The sequence below is a fragment of the Stenella coeruleoalba genome, assembly GCF_951394435.1.
Source record: "Stenella coeruleoalba genome assembly, chromosome: 2".
In the NCBI taxonomy this organism is placed as follows: Eukaryota; Metazoa; Chordata; class Mammalia; order Artiodactyla; family Delphinidae; genus Stenella; species Stenella coeruleoalba.
The window spans coordinates 81,331,779-81,347,714 of record NC_137147.1 but is presented as its reverse complement, the minus strand read 5'-3'; the positions used below and the strand labels follow the sequence as shown (position 1 = coordinate 81,347,714).

The 15,936-nt window shown below is 38.7% G+C and overlaps 1 protein-coding gene across 1 annotated transcript in view; it reads right to left on the bottom strand.

The window, feature by feature from the left end:
- SPRED1 (sprouty related EVH1 domain containing 1) overlaps positions 1-15,936 on the bottom strand; it is a 323,745-nt gene that overhangs the window by 180,944 nt on the left and 126,865 nt on the right. The window lies entirely within an intron of this gene.

Below are 15,936 nucleotides of genomic sequence, written 5' to 3'. Positions count from 1 at the left end.
TTGGGAACAGCCTATAGGGAGTGTGGTCTCAGCATAAACATTAGGGCTGATTTAGAGCTGTGGCCGCTGGAGGCTGGAAGCCAACTCCATTCCTTGCAGAAGGTTCTTTCTTGACAGGAGATCTGATGGGCATATCGCTCTGACTGCCACGACCACCTTTTTTTGTCTTTTATGGTACTGACATTTTTGACCAATGGTCTTCCCTCTCCTTTATTTTTAATAGTACATTCTTCATTTGGGGTTGGTCTGATGCTTAATCCAGTGTGTTGTTTTTTTTTTGTTGTTTTTTTCATGGTACGCGGGCCTCTCACTGTTGCGGCCTCTCCTGCTGCGGAGCACAGGCTCCGGACGCGCAGGCTCAGCGGCCATGGCTCACGGGCCCAGCCGCTCTGCGGCATGTGGGATCTTCCCGGACCGGGGCACGAACCCGCGTCCCCTGCATCGGCAGGCGGACTCTCAACCACTGCGCCACCAGGGAAGCCCAACCCAGTGTTTTTTAAACATTTTTTCACAGACCCTTTTATTGATGATTAGCATCCCTTTGAACTGCTACTCTATAGAACAAACTTTGGGAAACTGCTCAAGTAGATGTTGCTGTGGGACATGATCTTTCCCCCTCTTTTGTCTAGTGGTCACCTCTTCTTTTAGCGTGCACGCTCTCCAGTGTTTCAGGTGGTCATGCTCTCTTCCCACGACACGCCATGTGCCATGTATCTTTCTGCCACTATACCTACCAGACAGGCTGTCATCAACTGACTTGTCTATAACTCCTTTGAACTCATGTAGAATATGTTCAACCAATGAATGTACGGAGTACTGCACCATTTCCAAAGGGGAATATTTCTAGTAATTCTAATAATATTACCTAAATTTTATTTATATAGAACCAAAATATTAAGGGCAAATAATTTGGACAATTCAAAGAAACAAGAGGGGAGAATATAATACAAGATGAGAGAATATAGCATATCCTCTTACACTCTGGTATCAAAAGTCTTATTAATGAGAATTCTTTAAAAGTTTTGTTGTTACTTATTTTTTATTGAAGTGTAGTTGATTTAGTGTTTCAGATGTAAAGTGATTCAGTTACATATATATGTGTATATATATATATTATTTTTCAGATTCTTTTCCATTACAGGTTATTATAAGATATTGAATATAGTTCCCTGAGCTATATACAGTAGGTCCTTGTTGTTTATCTTTAAGGCGTTTTTATAGCACATCTCTTAACGGCTATAAATTTAGTCCTATGAAGATGCCATTTGGAGGCAGAAGCTCCAGTACTGTTGGTGAGATTTGAGTCCTGAGAATTTATATCCTGGATTCAGAATTGGAATGAAGCATATGAGTGTCCCGGGCAGACTAAAACTTTGGCACCCCTACAAATCAACTTTCTTTAAATATTTAAATATTTATGTGCAGGAGAGTCTGAGCACTACAGGGGGAAAGCGTAGAAGAAAGACGACTGGAAGCAGAGCTCGGCCTATTCTTTTAAGGTCCAAGCACTTTAGTGCTGTCCCTGAATTCACAATACACCATTCAGCAATCAGACACCCTGAAGTTAACCTGACCCACCTCCTTAGAAAATGGGCCTTAAACATTCCCCTTGGGAGGCCTCACACTGCATCCTAGCGCTTGCCTTATCCAAGTATTTCTTTAAGCCACATATTTCAATCTTCCTGAGAAAATTTCTGTAAGTACAATGGTCTCCCACTCATTACTCAGCAGCAAAGGTTGATTGCTCCCTAGTGTGTTGACTCCCTGGCTGGCAGTCCCTTCATGTGACTCTGATTGAACTTGGGGAATGGAGAGACATCACCTTGACACCTGAATTTCTACTTCTTATTTATCCTTTGTTATAGGTACAGATATTGATCTCCATTTTCATTTTAAGATAATTACCTACTGTAATACATGTATTGAGCTGTAAGATTTGTGTCCTTGATATACTTTGATAAAATAATTACCTACTGCCCCTTAAAACTTAGACTACCCATGGACAGAATGGATGGCTGATTATGGGATAAAATTAAAAAAAAAATTAATTTTATATTGGAGTATAGTTGATTAGCAATGTTGTGTTAGTTTCAGGTGTACAGCAAAGTGATTCAGTTACAGATACGTGTACATGTATCTATTCTTTTTCAAATTCTTTTCCCATTTAGGCTATTACAGAATATTGAGCAGAGTTCCCTGTGCTACACAGTAGGTCCTTGTTGGTTATCAGTTTTAAATACACCAATGTGTACATGGTATATTTGATGGAAAATGGAAAACTCTATTTGGTTAAAATACGTTTTCTACTGACTTACCTCTAATTTTTAACTTATTTAACTGTAAAAGAAATATAAGTATTACTCATCATTGGGTAAAAGTAGAAAATTCAAGTAAGCAAAAATAATAAAAATTAAAATAATCCCAAAACATCTGCCAGAGGCTTTATAACACATTTTGGTGGATATCCTTCCGGGGTTTTCCTGGAAGAATATGCATATGAAAAACTTTATACATAAGAAAAATATATTTACAAAGACCAGATGGCTCTCTATATTATGCTATATAACCTACTTTTTATATTTCATATTATCAAAGAATTTCTACACCATTAAATATATATTTAATTTATTGTTTTAAAGATTTGTATATTATCCCATTATGTGAATTCCTTGCCATTATTTCACTAACTGGATATACTCTACTGTATTTAACAATGCCCCTACTTTTAGATATTCAGATTATTTCTAAATTTTCATCATGATAAGTAACATGGTGGTAAACATCTACATTACACACATCTTTGGGTTCAATGATTTACCTGGCATATATTCCCAGAAGTCTAATTGGCAGGTCAAAAGATTTTCACTCTTTTAAGGCTTTTGCTAAGTAGTGCTGATTCTTGTTACTGTTTTTTTGCAGTCCAAGGATCTATGTCCCCAGAAGATCTTAATAACAAATAGTTAAACTGGAAGGAATAACTAATTAACCAATTAATCATGACCAGTAGAACAAATTGGCTTCAGGACTCTGAGAAGGGGGGTGAACAACCTAGAAGGTCATGTAGTTTTTTATATGGAGAATATTAAAGAAACCTTCTTAGCAGACCAGAAGAACAGGGTGAGTAGCTATCATGGTAGTCTGTGTTGTTAAGTGTGGACAGAGCAGGAATGAGAACTAACAGGAGGGGTGTGTGTGTGTGTGTGTGTGTGTGTGTGTGTGTGTGTGTGTGTGTGTGTGTGTGTGTGTGTGTGTGTGTGTGTGTGTTTGCGCGCGCGTGTAAATGCATGGGGAGGAAGGGCAAAATACAAACTTTACTCTCTCATAGTTTTGCCTGCTGCGTGTCTTGGAAGAGAACAAGTTTTCTGTACTAAACTGATCCTGGAGAACTATTGTGCACCTTTCTTAGAGAAGCCTGCTTCACTGTTATGATAATAGATGTCTGCAGGTTAGTTTTTCATACTCTGTGGACTGTAATGCCTTTATTTGCCACATTATCCATGTTTGTTTGTTTTTCTTTGTTTTTTGGTGGTTAGGGGTGGATAAGTGTTGATAATAGGGAGCCCCGAACCTCTTACAGAAAAGTAAAGAACATATAAACTTGAAAAACAGTCTTCTACTCTTCCTTAGCCATGCAATCACAGGTAAGCTATTGAGTATGTCAGCATCATAAATAGATTGTTATTTCAGCCAAGGAAAGAGTCAGCTCTCAGGGCAGGGAAATCAATGAGGCAGCCAGCTTTGTGGTATCAACAAGGATAAGGCGTCTTTTGGGGGAGAAAAAGAAGTTCAAACCCAATGCCAAATATGGGACTACTTACATATTACCTAAATAGTAATTAATGATTCTGTTGCCCTGAATATCCAGTTAATCAGCAATGCAGAGGGCTGTTTGGACCCATGTTCACTATGCTCACGTCTTTTCCATGTCTTGCTTTCTCAATTTGTAAAACAAATGACCTCTGGATTTCTGGTCATCTATTTAGAGACTTAAGTAAGACAGCCCCTTAAATTTAAAACACAGAAAAACTTCGTGTTAGTTCATTAGAAAAATAAAGGTTTGTGTCAGATTACATTTTCCCCCAAAATGGGTACAGTGGCATTTCTACTCTTACATGTTCCTTTAGAACCCGACTAGAGGTGAACCTTCCTCTCCTCTTGAACCTAGGTGCACTGGTGACTTCTCTGACCAGTAGAATATGACAGAAGTGATGCTGTGTGACTTCTGAAGCTGGGTGGTATGAAAGACACAGCTTCTGCCTGACTCTTTTTTGCAGGCACAATATTGTGAAGAAGCCCAGGTCATGTGAAGAGACCATGTATGTGTGTTCCATTCAATAGCTCCTATTAAGTTCCCAGGGATAGCTACCATTAATTGTGAGCAAATAATCTTCAGATGATTATAGCCTCCAGCCTTTAAGCCTTTTAGTGTCAGCCACCTAGGAACAGAGACGAACCATTCCCTCTGTGCCCTCTCCAAATTCCTGACCTACAGAATCCACAAGCATAATAAATGGTTGTCTTACTCCACTAAGCTTTCTGGTTTTGCTTTTTTTTTTAACTATTTTTACTTTTGTCCATACCACGTAGCTAGCAGGATCTTAGATCCCCCACCAGAGATCAAACCTGGGCCCCAGCAGTGAGAGTGCAGAGTCCGAACCACTGGACCACCAGGGAATTTCCTCTGGTAATTTTTAATATAAGTAGAGTAACTAAAACAAAGTTATTGACCAAATTCAATACTGTAATCTGTTGATCACTCAACAGATAGGTATTGTGAAACTTTCTCAGATCAAAGTACTCTGCTAGACTTGTGAGTTTGCAAAAAACAAAAAACCCAAACAAAAACAAAAAAACGTATTATTTTTCCTTGAAGAGTACAGAAATCTAGTAGAGGAATCCAAATATATAAGTACAAAAAGATGGCTAACAATGTGTGGTGAGTGCCAAATGAGATAATACACATACACTGAAAAGGAGTTGGGTAGAGTAGAGTCTGGGTTTTGTTATGCATCCCAGCATACAGCAAAGACTGAGCAAACTGTTCATTTGACCAGAGAAAAAGGCAAGTTAGGAATTGGAGGAAGAGGGTCAGGTACTTGGAGGGGAGAGATGAAGGTGTTTGAAGCCGGTTGGAAAACATAGCGTTGAGTCTGGAGTACTGGGGTGTGGATCATAACAATTACAGCCTCAATCCCCTATGTGTATAATAGTGTATACTTTACAAAGCACGTTCATAGACATTATCATGTTCTATCTTCACAAGGACCCCATGAAGTAGGCTATCTTATCTCTATTTTATGGCTAAGGAAATTTAAGCCCAGGGATCTAAAAACCACTTTGATTTTATTAGACCTTTCTGGCAGAGGTAACGGTGAATGAAAAGAAAAATAAAGAGAACTAATGTTTAATGAGCACCTACTAAATGCCAGGCATTTTCCTTGGTATTTTCATAATTAACAACCTGAAATCTAATTTTATACCAACCTTGGAAGTAATTGTTATTATCTTGGTTAAATGAGAAAATTGAGGCATAAGGACGTCAAGTAACTTTCTTAAGGTCATACAAGTAGTAAGTTAGGACCTAGGGATAGACATTTTAAAATATGATGGCAAGTTCAGCAAACCTCCTACATTCCTGTGGGATAGAGTCTCTCTGCTCCCCTCCACATAGTTGCAAACAAACCTCCCTTTCACACTTTCACAGAAACATCTAGATGTTGCCTGTCTAAAGCACTCAAGGCATTAATATGGGAATGACCAATGGGTTTAGTGCCTTCCAAAAAAAAAAAAAAAGAACTAGTTGTTAACCTCAAAGAATTTCTAGTTGGTAGAATGTGAGAGGGAAATCTGTCTCTTTCTCTCTAATAAGCTGGGGCACTGATGATATACCTAGTGGTTCAGCAGTGAACTAGGAATATGGCCTTGAACTAGCCACTTAAATCCTCTGGGTCTGAGTTTCCTCGCCTGCAAAATAAACGGGTTGCTGGATGATCTTCAAGGTTCTTTCCAGATGGAATGTTTTATGATTCTATAAATCTAGAACTAAGATGTAAAATGGGGAATTCACTTTAAAAACTGTTATGTCAGTTGGCCTTTTACCTTTCTTCACCTTGGCAAAGTGAGTCTGTTCTACTTACTGAGAGCAAAGAATCACTGCTGAGAAGAGTGGGTCTTGGTGTAATGATGTTTGAAGCGGAGGATCCTCTATCCAGCAGTGGTGCTTTCAGAATTGCCACCAGTATTTGGTAGATAATTGTAAACCTATGATTTCAAAGGTATTTATGTAAAACTGTTCTACATACCTTGCTATTCTAGGTTTTTCTCTGCTAAGTACAGGTCTATTTTTCAGTTGATGCTTTGGAGATGTTTCTGCTAGGTGAGACTGCTCTAAGAATAAGTTCCAACAATGTGTTCTCATCAAATGGCAGAGGGTTCTAATTGTATAAAACTAGCCACTAAAAAAATCTGTTGCAATTTGGATTTGATAAAGAGAAATTATGATGTTAATTGCTCTCTTCCACTTTTTCTCTCTGTTAATTTCCACTGATAATTGCCACTTCCTAGGGAATCACAGAATGTGGGGATGTTAGGTAGTTTGTCCTCCCTGTTTATATTAAACCATTTGTAGCAACAAATGAATATGCAGGAGCTGGTAGGCAAATAAATTTATGGCCTTAATTTTATTGCTTGGAGTGGGTTTATGTGTCCCAAAACTGCTCTTTAATTGCTATGTCCTTGTCTATTTTTGAAAGCTTAGGCAGTTATAAGTTGTTACATAAGATCTAATGATAGGTAAACCTCCTACCTCCAGAAGTTGACTTATCACTTATATTCTCTTGCATTTATACCTAGGGAATGTCAAACAACTCAACACAAAAACATTTCTTGGTGGTTTTCAATTGCTTATGAAACAACGTATTAGTACAGAGCTTCAAATATGCCACAATCAAGCAAACGATTGATAGATGCTTTATAAATCTTATGAAGCTTAGTTTCATTTTTGCCTTCTACTTTGTGCCTCAGTTCTTAAGGATGATGAGAGAATGCTGAGTTTCTTTTACAGGTCTCATTTCACATAGACAGCACTTGAGTGATAGTCTTTTGCCCCCAAGGAAAGAAAATTTAGTTTTAAGTATAATTATTTCAGAATGGTCCTCTGAATAACATGGATATTAATCGTTGCTCCCCAAAAGGATGAAGGATTGACCCAAACTTATGTATCCCACTTTATTTCCAAATACTCTCCACTTTGGTTCTCGTAGCCTGCTGTGGTTATCCCAAACCCCTTTGCCTAAAGTAACCACATGCTGGTTGTAAAAACATCTAAAGCCGTTGAGATCATGATTAACAAGACTGCCATTATTTGATGATGCTCAAATCTGACCTTTCTTAGTACTTAAATAAAATAATTTCTAAGGATGCAAAAAATATATGCTGAAATGACCAAAGCCAGCAACTGGATTCATCTCAAACAGGCTTCAGCTCCAGAAGCACATCTGCAAACTATAAACAACAGTGCTAGTATAGTATGTTTTAATATATTTTTTGGAAGAATGCAACGATCCCATTGCTGACTAGAAATAGTGACATTTCATAATTTCCCTGAATTTGGGATTGGTTGAGCTCCTCCAAGGTAGAGTGTCTTCTCAAACTTGCTTCTATTAATTATCATCATCACTGTTTTCCTTATTATGGTTGTTTCTAGTGGTTTGGATAGAAAGATGCTACACTTATTTCTAGGTGAGGAGCCTTATGCAGACCTGCATATAAGCAAAGGAAGTAGCATCTAGGCCACACACGTTTCCCAGCTCTTGCCACTAAATAGGATCATTGTTCTCCATCCAGGCTGCACATCATAAACACCTGTGGGGCTTAGAGACTATTACAGATTTCCAGGCTCTGCCCTGGATATTCTCATTCAGTAGTTCCCAGGTGGGATCCAAGCTCTACAGTTTAAAAATGTATCACAGGTGGTTCTGCTGCACGGTAATCATGAGGTCTTAAGTGTAGTAAAGTAATATCAAAAATCTTAATTTCTTGTCTGTTATAAACTTTGTAAAAGGAAGTACCTACAAGTTAAACTTTAGAATAAGGTAGACATGGCACAAGTCTAGACTCTACCACTTACTGTGTGAACTTGGGCAAATTACTTACCTTCTCTGAACTTTATGATTTTCATCTGAAAAAATGGGGATAATAGTTTCCTAATGAAATGTTGTGAAAATTAAATAAAATACTGTATGTGCAGTGCTTCTCACCATGCCTGGCACTTAGTAAAGACGTAATATGGTATAGCTGTGATTTGATTTCTCTTTAGGTACACTTGTACCTGAGTGATCAAAATATACCATTAAAATATGAAACGCTATTTTATCTACCTATGACATGAGGACTGGAGGACCTGGGAGGTCCTCTGTTCACATCAAAGCATTCAGAAATCAAAGATTAGTCCCTTTTCTGATGGAGGAAAATGGAAAAACAGAATCAGTCCTCTTCACTATGAGGGGAGATGCCCAAGAAGAAGTGTTCTCTGAAAAACAAGATGTGATAATGGCTACTGGTTATTGGCCAACTTCAGCTAGAGAGAGAGCTGATTTCTTCCTACTGCCAACTCCCGCCCTGGGGGCAATAAGGCAGTTCTCTTCCCTATTCTCTTTTTTCTATGATTGTTATTCCTTCTTCCTTGCCTGTGTTTACTCCTTTTAATGCTCCCAAGATCACTTAAGACCCACATCCTCTTGTCTCTTTCGATCTGCCCAGCCTCAGTGTAGCTTGTTTCCACCTCTTGAACTTCTGTTGTCTCAGTTAATTCCTACACTCTATTTTATTATTTTGTGGTATTAATTATATATTTCCAGTGGACTTCAAATTTTCTGAGGGACAAGATATTCTTAGCCTGCATTTACATCTTTTTCCTCAGCCCAGCACACTAAGTCCTAGGCGTAAAGGATTGCATCATACAAACAAATCGAGTGCCAAAGAGGGTCATCTATATGTGAAGTAGAGAGCCAGTGAGGCTATCGTTAACCTTAGTCACCTATGGTTCGATTTTACCAGCTGTTCTTTGTTTTCCAACAGGGAGATGCGAAACACACAGATTATTTTTAACTATTTCATTGACTTTCCTCATTGATCAATTCAGCTGTTTTTCTTCTTGAAATAGTGATTCTCAAAATTGTTTACATGCTAGAATCATCTGGGGAGCTTTAGAAGATCCTCATGTTCAGACTATACTCCAGACCAATTAAATCAGAATTTCTAGGAGTGAGGCCAAGCCATTGGTTTTTTTTGTTTGTTTGTTTTTTAAGCTCCCCAGGAGGATCCAATGTACCGCCAAGATTGAGAACCACTGTTTTAGGTCAAACTATGTAAAAGCTGATTGCTAGAACCCCAGATTGAAAACAGGTAATAAATGAACGAACAAGCAGGAATGGGATCTCCTAATGGACCCCCACCAGTCATGGGGACTCCTTCCTGATTTTGACTGTTATTTTCCTAAGCTGCTTTAAGGCACACTGCTCAGTGGACCTGAAACTACAGTTTGAGAACAATCATGTCCAAGAAGTGAAACTCCTTGCTCCTGTAGGTTTCGTTGTACCCGCTGTTAATAGCTCTTGGAGTGCCCAAACCACTGATCGGTACCCATTATTTAAATCTCAAATTGAATGTCATTTCTCAACAGAGGGCTTCTCTGACCACTCCCATACTCATCAATATTGAAGCACTAGTTATACTGTCTCAGACGTCCTGCTTTCCTTTATAACACCCATGATATATAGAGATCTGACTGATTATTTGCTTCATATACTGCCTCCCCTCCTCCTACCACAGGATTTTAAGCTTAGTGATGGAAGAGGCCATATCGGCTTTATTCTGCTGTAAAACTGGCACCACCACATTGCGTGTGGTAGGAACTTGGTATATACTTGCTGAAGGGATGAAAATCAGAGCACTAGTTCTTTTTTTTTTTTTAACATCTTTATTGGAGTATAATTGCTTTACAATGGTGTGTTAGTTTCTGCTGTATAACAAAGTGAATCAGCTATACGTATACATATATCCCCATATCCCCTCCCTCTTGCGTCTCCCTCTCACCCTCCCTATCCCACCCCTCTAGGTTGGGGTGGGAGAATGGCAGAATCCTGGGCTCTCTGTGGAACATTCTATCAACCGTGAGATAATGCAGAGTGGTGGGCACCCTCAGGCATCCAATTTTGACCAGTGATTCTCCAAAATGACCTGCTCAGGAAAACCACTTGGATGTTTTGTTTAAAGTACAAATACCTACGCTTCATCTTCAATAGTATGAGGTCAGAATGAGCAATACGTTTTCCACCTGATTCTGATGCCCTGGGCCAGAGTTCACTGTTTAGAAACTACTACCTTAGGTGTTGCCCTGAAATGACTTTCAAAATCTCTGTCACACTCACTCTACAAAATATTTGACCAGTACTCAGCAAACTGTCAAGGTCATCAAATATAAGGAACGTCTGACAAACTGCCACAGACGCGAGAGGCCAAAGAGGCGTGACCCCAAAATGTAGTGTGGAGAGCTGGATGGGATCCTAGAACAGGAAAAGGACAGTGGGTAAAAACTGAAAAGCTGGGAATCAGGTATGAACTTACAATAATATATCCATATTGATTCACTAATTGTAATAAACATACCATAGTAATGTAAAGTGTCTGTAACAGGGGAGACTGGGTGTGGGTATATGCGAACTCTCTGTACCATCGTCACATTTTTTCTGTAAATCTAAAGTTTTAAAAAAATAAATTTTATTAAAAAAAAAATCTCTGTCAAATTTGGAGCCTGTAGCCTCCATAGCTCAGTTGTTCTTTTTGTTCTGTGATGGAATTGGGAAGGTGAGGTTGAAAGTTTTCTCTCGAGGAGAGACATTGCTTTACACAACAGCTCTGGAGAGAGAATGCCCCCAGTACTATCCACTCTGTTTAGTAATGTGGCTGGTTGAACTATGTTTTCTTAGAAATCAGTGTACTAAAGCCTGATAATAATATTAGAAATGTATTGATGTAGTACTTTTCCCAAATACTTGGGAAACTTAACCATGATGGCTATGATCAGTGCCCATGCTGACCACTCTGTGTCGCTCAGTATTGGCCATATTTTTACAGCTACTGATATTTTCAGAGACAATCAACATGGGAATATTATATTAAGTAAAGCATTCATGACATTTGCTTTCATGCTAAGAAAAGATATACAGAATATAAAACTTCAGTTATTCAGAGTTCCCTCATCTAGCAAACTCAACTAACCAGAGAGATAGAGCAAAGAAGGAAAAAATAAGCAAAAAGAGAACTCCATATACTAAATATGGGTATTATAAAAGCCATTGATCAGAAGTAAATATTTTTTTCCATAGGAGAGTCCATTTACTCAGCATCTATTTACTGTAACTTTAAACATAATCTAACTGTTTTGGGGAATCATGATTTATATACAATAAACACAAAAATATCAAAATCAGAGTTGCATAATACTTCTTGGTCTAAATAGTCCTTTATTTTAGTATCTATATTCTTCTATTCAACAGTTGATTGATAACATTTACATATGTTATATAATTTAACATTTATCATAAACATTGAGAAATCCAGGGAAGATACTGTTCCCATTTTACAGATGAGGAATATATGTCAGTGAGGTTGAACAACTTGATGAAGTCACTGTGATTCTTAATCTAATAATCTTTCTGTTGCACTAGGTTGCCTTGTACAAATATAGAACAATCCTTAATAACCATAATCTGGAATCATCAAGCAAATGTTAAAGTTTAGCATACTTTGTTTAAAAATATAGAAAAATCTATAGTATTTTACTAAATTTATTTTACTAAAGAGACTATAGTATTTTACTATAGTCTGTTAATGGTGATTATATTAAAATAACAATGTTTGGGTACCTGAAGGAGTAAGTTTTTGTTATATGAAAAAGTCACTCATGTGAAATCTTCATTTAGTAGGAAGTCAAATGAAAAAGGAATATACACAGAAAGATGCACATACACACACATGTATTTTTTTAAACTGGACTTTTCATCCCCTAGGAATTACCACCATTTCCTATATTCACATATTTCTTATGTGGTGTGGGCTATTTATTATTAAGTAATTTACAAGCCATTCTTCCTGCTCAAAATGGCCCAGGAAAGGAAGGAAAAGAGATGGCAGCGGTCGATTAAAACTAGAGAAGACTTTTTATCAGACAGATTGTATACACCCAAAGTGGAGACCTAAGACACTGAGGCTAACTTCTCCTCCACGAAAAGTGGTTTAAGGATCTTGGCTTGTGCTAAAGTTCTGCTTGGCAATATATATGGAGGTACTATTACAATAGATTATATAATTTATGCCTTTTCAAATTCTAACCTTGTACTTTATCTACTTAATTCTCTAATCCTAGGATCGGATATTTGGCTGATAGGAATCAGTAGAAAAAGTAATTCTAGATGTGGCACATATATACAATGGAATATTACTCAGTCATAAAAAGGAATGAAATTGAGTTATTTGTAATGAGGTAGATGGACCTAGAGTCTGTCATACAGAGTGAAGTAAGTCAGAAAGAGAAAAACAAATACTGTATGCTAACGCATATATATGAATCTATAAAAATGGTACTGGGACTTCCCTGGTGGCGCAGTGGTTAAGAATCTGTCTGCCAATGCGGGGGGACACAGGTTTGAGCCCTGGTCTGGAAAGATCCCACAGGCTGTGAAGCAACTAAGCCCGTGCGCCACAACTGCTGAGCCTGTGGTCTAGAGCTCGCAAGCCACAACTACTGAAGCCGCAAGCCACAATTACTGAGGCCCACGCGTCTAGAGCCTGTGCTCCGCAAAAAGAGAAGCCACCACAATGAGAAGCCCACGCACCGCAACAAAAAGTAGCTCCTACTCGCTGCACCTAGAGAAAGCCCAACACAGCCAAAAATAAATAAATAAATAAATTCATTTTTTAAAAATGGTACTGATGAACCTAGTGGCAGGGCAGGAATAAAGACACAGACATAGAGAATGGATGTGAGGACACGGGGAGGAGGAAGGGTAAGCTGTGACAAAGTGAGAGAGTGGCATGGACATATATACACTACCAAACGTAAAATAGCTAGCTAGTGGGAAGCAGCCGCATAGCACAGGGAGATCAGCTCGGTGCTTTGTGACCACCTAGAGGGGTGGGATACGGAGGGTGGGAGGGAGACGCAAGAGGGAGGGGTTATGGGGATATATGTATATGTATATGTATAGCTGATTCACTTTGTTATAAAGCAGAAACTAACACAACGTTGTAAAGCAATTATACTCCAATAAAGATGAAAAAAAGAAAAAGTAATTCTATGTGCTCCTTGTCCTCCACCCACAATCCCAAAAATGTGTGGAGAGACTGAAGAAGATTTTCTTTTTCAGATACTTATAGGGGTATTATAACCCCTGCAAGGATGGAAAGTGCAATTATTTTGCAACTACCATTCATTACCTTATACACTGATGAGATATATATATATATATATATATATATATATATATATATATATATTTTTTTTTTTTTTTGGCATAGCTGTGTTGGCTGTTGGTCTTTGACCTTCTAGCATTTGTTATTTCTTTCCCCTAAGATATTCTAATGTAGAAAAGCATTTATGAACATTATACCTCTGCAACCATGTTGATATTAAAAAAGGTAATCTCTCCAGATATTCATCTACTGTTTGATTCTTTATTTTGTTGCCCTTAAATGACTGCAGAGTTATTTTTCCTTCTCTCTTCCAAAGTTAGGAAAACTGATTTTGAGTCACTACGTTCTTTTATCCATTAATTTGTTAATTTATGTCCACCAATTCTTTGACACAATTTCTTGCAAATGTGGGGAGTCTAAACTCTCCCTTTAAATGGGGCCACATGTAGGAACTTCCTTTTCACAAACAGAATGTGACAGAAGTCATGACTTGTGACTTCTGAGGCTATATCATAAAAAATTTTTTACATTTCCATTGGATCTCTCTTAGAGTGCCCACTCTGGGGGAGGCTAATTGACATATTGTAAGAGTATCCACATAGCCCTAAAAGAGGCCGCCATGAGAAGGAACAGAGACCTCCTGCCAATGGCCACTGCAAACTTGCCAGCCACATGAAAGATCCACCATGGAAGTCCATCCTTCAGCCCCAGACAAGCCTTCACATAGTCGGAGCTCTGGCTGATGTCTTGACACTAACCCCATGAGAGACCTCCAGCCAGACCGCTCAGCTAAGCCACTCTCAAACTCCTGACCCATAGAAGGTCTATGAAGATATAATACGTGATTATTGTTATTTTTAACGCACTAAGTTTTGGGGCAATGTGTTAAGTAGCAATAATACCTTTATCTTACCAAAACAAGATAACTGCTGTCTTTATTCATACCACAAATATTTACTGAGCATCTAATATGTGTCAAGCAGTCTGTTAGGTGCCAGGGATACTAAAGTGAATTGAAGAGACATAATTCCTCCCTTTAAAGAATATATAAACTTGTGATACATATAAATATCAAATAAATGCTTATATAATTATTTAACTACAGTAAGTGTGAGAGGAAATAGCAGGGTTATGAACACTTATGATCTTCAACCTGAAGGTGAGGAAAGTTTTCCCTGAAGAACTGACATTGAAGCTCAGTGAATGCTTAGGAGTTAGGAGTTAACCAGGTAAAGAGTAAAGTGGAGGATGAAAAAGAGCTTTCCAGGCAGAAGGACAGTAGAGGTGAAGGCCCTTGTGCAGTGGTCCACTAAGAAGTTTCTGTACTAGAAACTACTGGGATATATTTTCCATTTATTCAATTTCTTCAAGGAAATATCCAAGTGCCTACTGTGCATCAGGCACTGTTGTAAGCACTGAGGATACTGTGGTGAACATATCAGACAGACATCCCTGCACTTACAGAGCTTGCATTCTAGTGGGTGAGAAAGACAACAGACAAAAATAAATGAGTAAAATATGTAATATGGACTTCCGGTTTCTGGTCCAGCAAGTAAAGAGCTTGGACGTTGTCTCTCTCCTCCACACAACAACAACAACAAAAAGCTAAACAAACTGACAACCAACAACTCTTCTTAGATCCATCAGAGAACTGAGGTCATAGGACAAACCACTGCTGTGAAAATTGGAGTAACAAACAGGTAGATACAGAGAATCAGAAGCCCAGGAGCAGAAAACCCCTTGGGAACCAGTGCCAGAGTTGGAAAACCTAGTTGACAAATTGCTGGAGGTTGGGTGTGGACAAGTGTGAGAGATAACAACTCCAGAGGGGCTCAGTCTTAGGGAAGCACCCCACACTTTTGTGAGTTTCACCTCCAGGAGCCCTATCAGGTTCTCACAGTAAAGTAAAGATCAGAGAAAAATCTCCTTGTGTTTCTGGCAGGGGAGGGGAAAGCAGCCATTGTGAAATATGCCCAGGGCATCCTGTTCTTTTCAAGGCCTGCCCTTAAGAGAAACTATTTTACCAGAGCCTGACCTGCCAGGTTTTACTAACTGACCTAAGGGAAGGGAAATACCCAGCTCCAGCATCCTTTAGCCTTCCTGTCTGTCCTAAGGGGCGGAAAAAAATCAGAAGCACCTGTGAAGGTCACAGCCCAGGGACACAAGCTCACTGAAAGACTGAGACCTAATCACAGGATTATAGAACACTTCCTCTCCCCCCACACCTGACCATCACATCCACAGGGCTCCTTTATAATAACAACTGAAACAACTGTGCAGCTCAGATGATAGTTAAGACACTTCTAGGGGAACCCAAAGACAAGGGAGACAAAAATAAGAACACCAGAGGAATATTTAATCTCTGACACCCATAGCTACAGCAAACAATAAACACAGCCTAACCCCCGGCCAGATAAACAAAACAGATAACATGGCAGATGGTGATAAGTGCTGAGAAGAAAA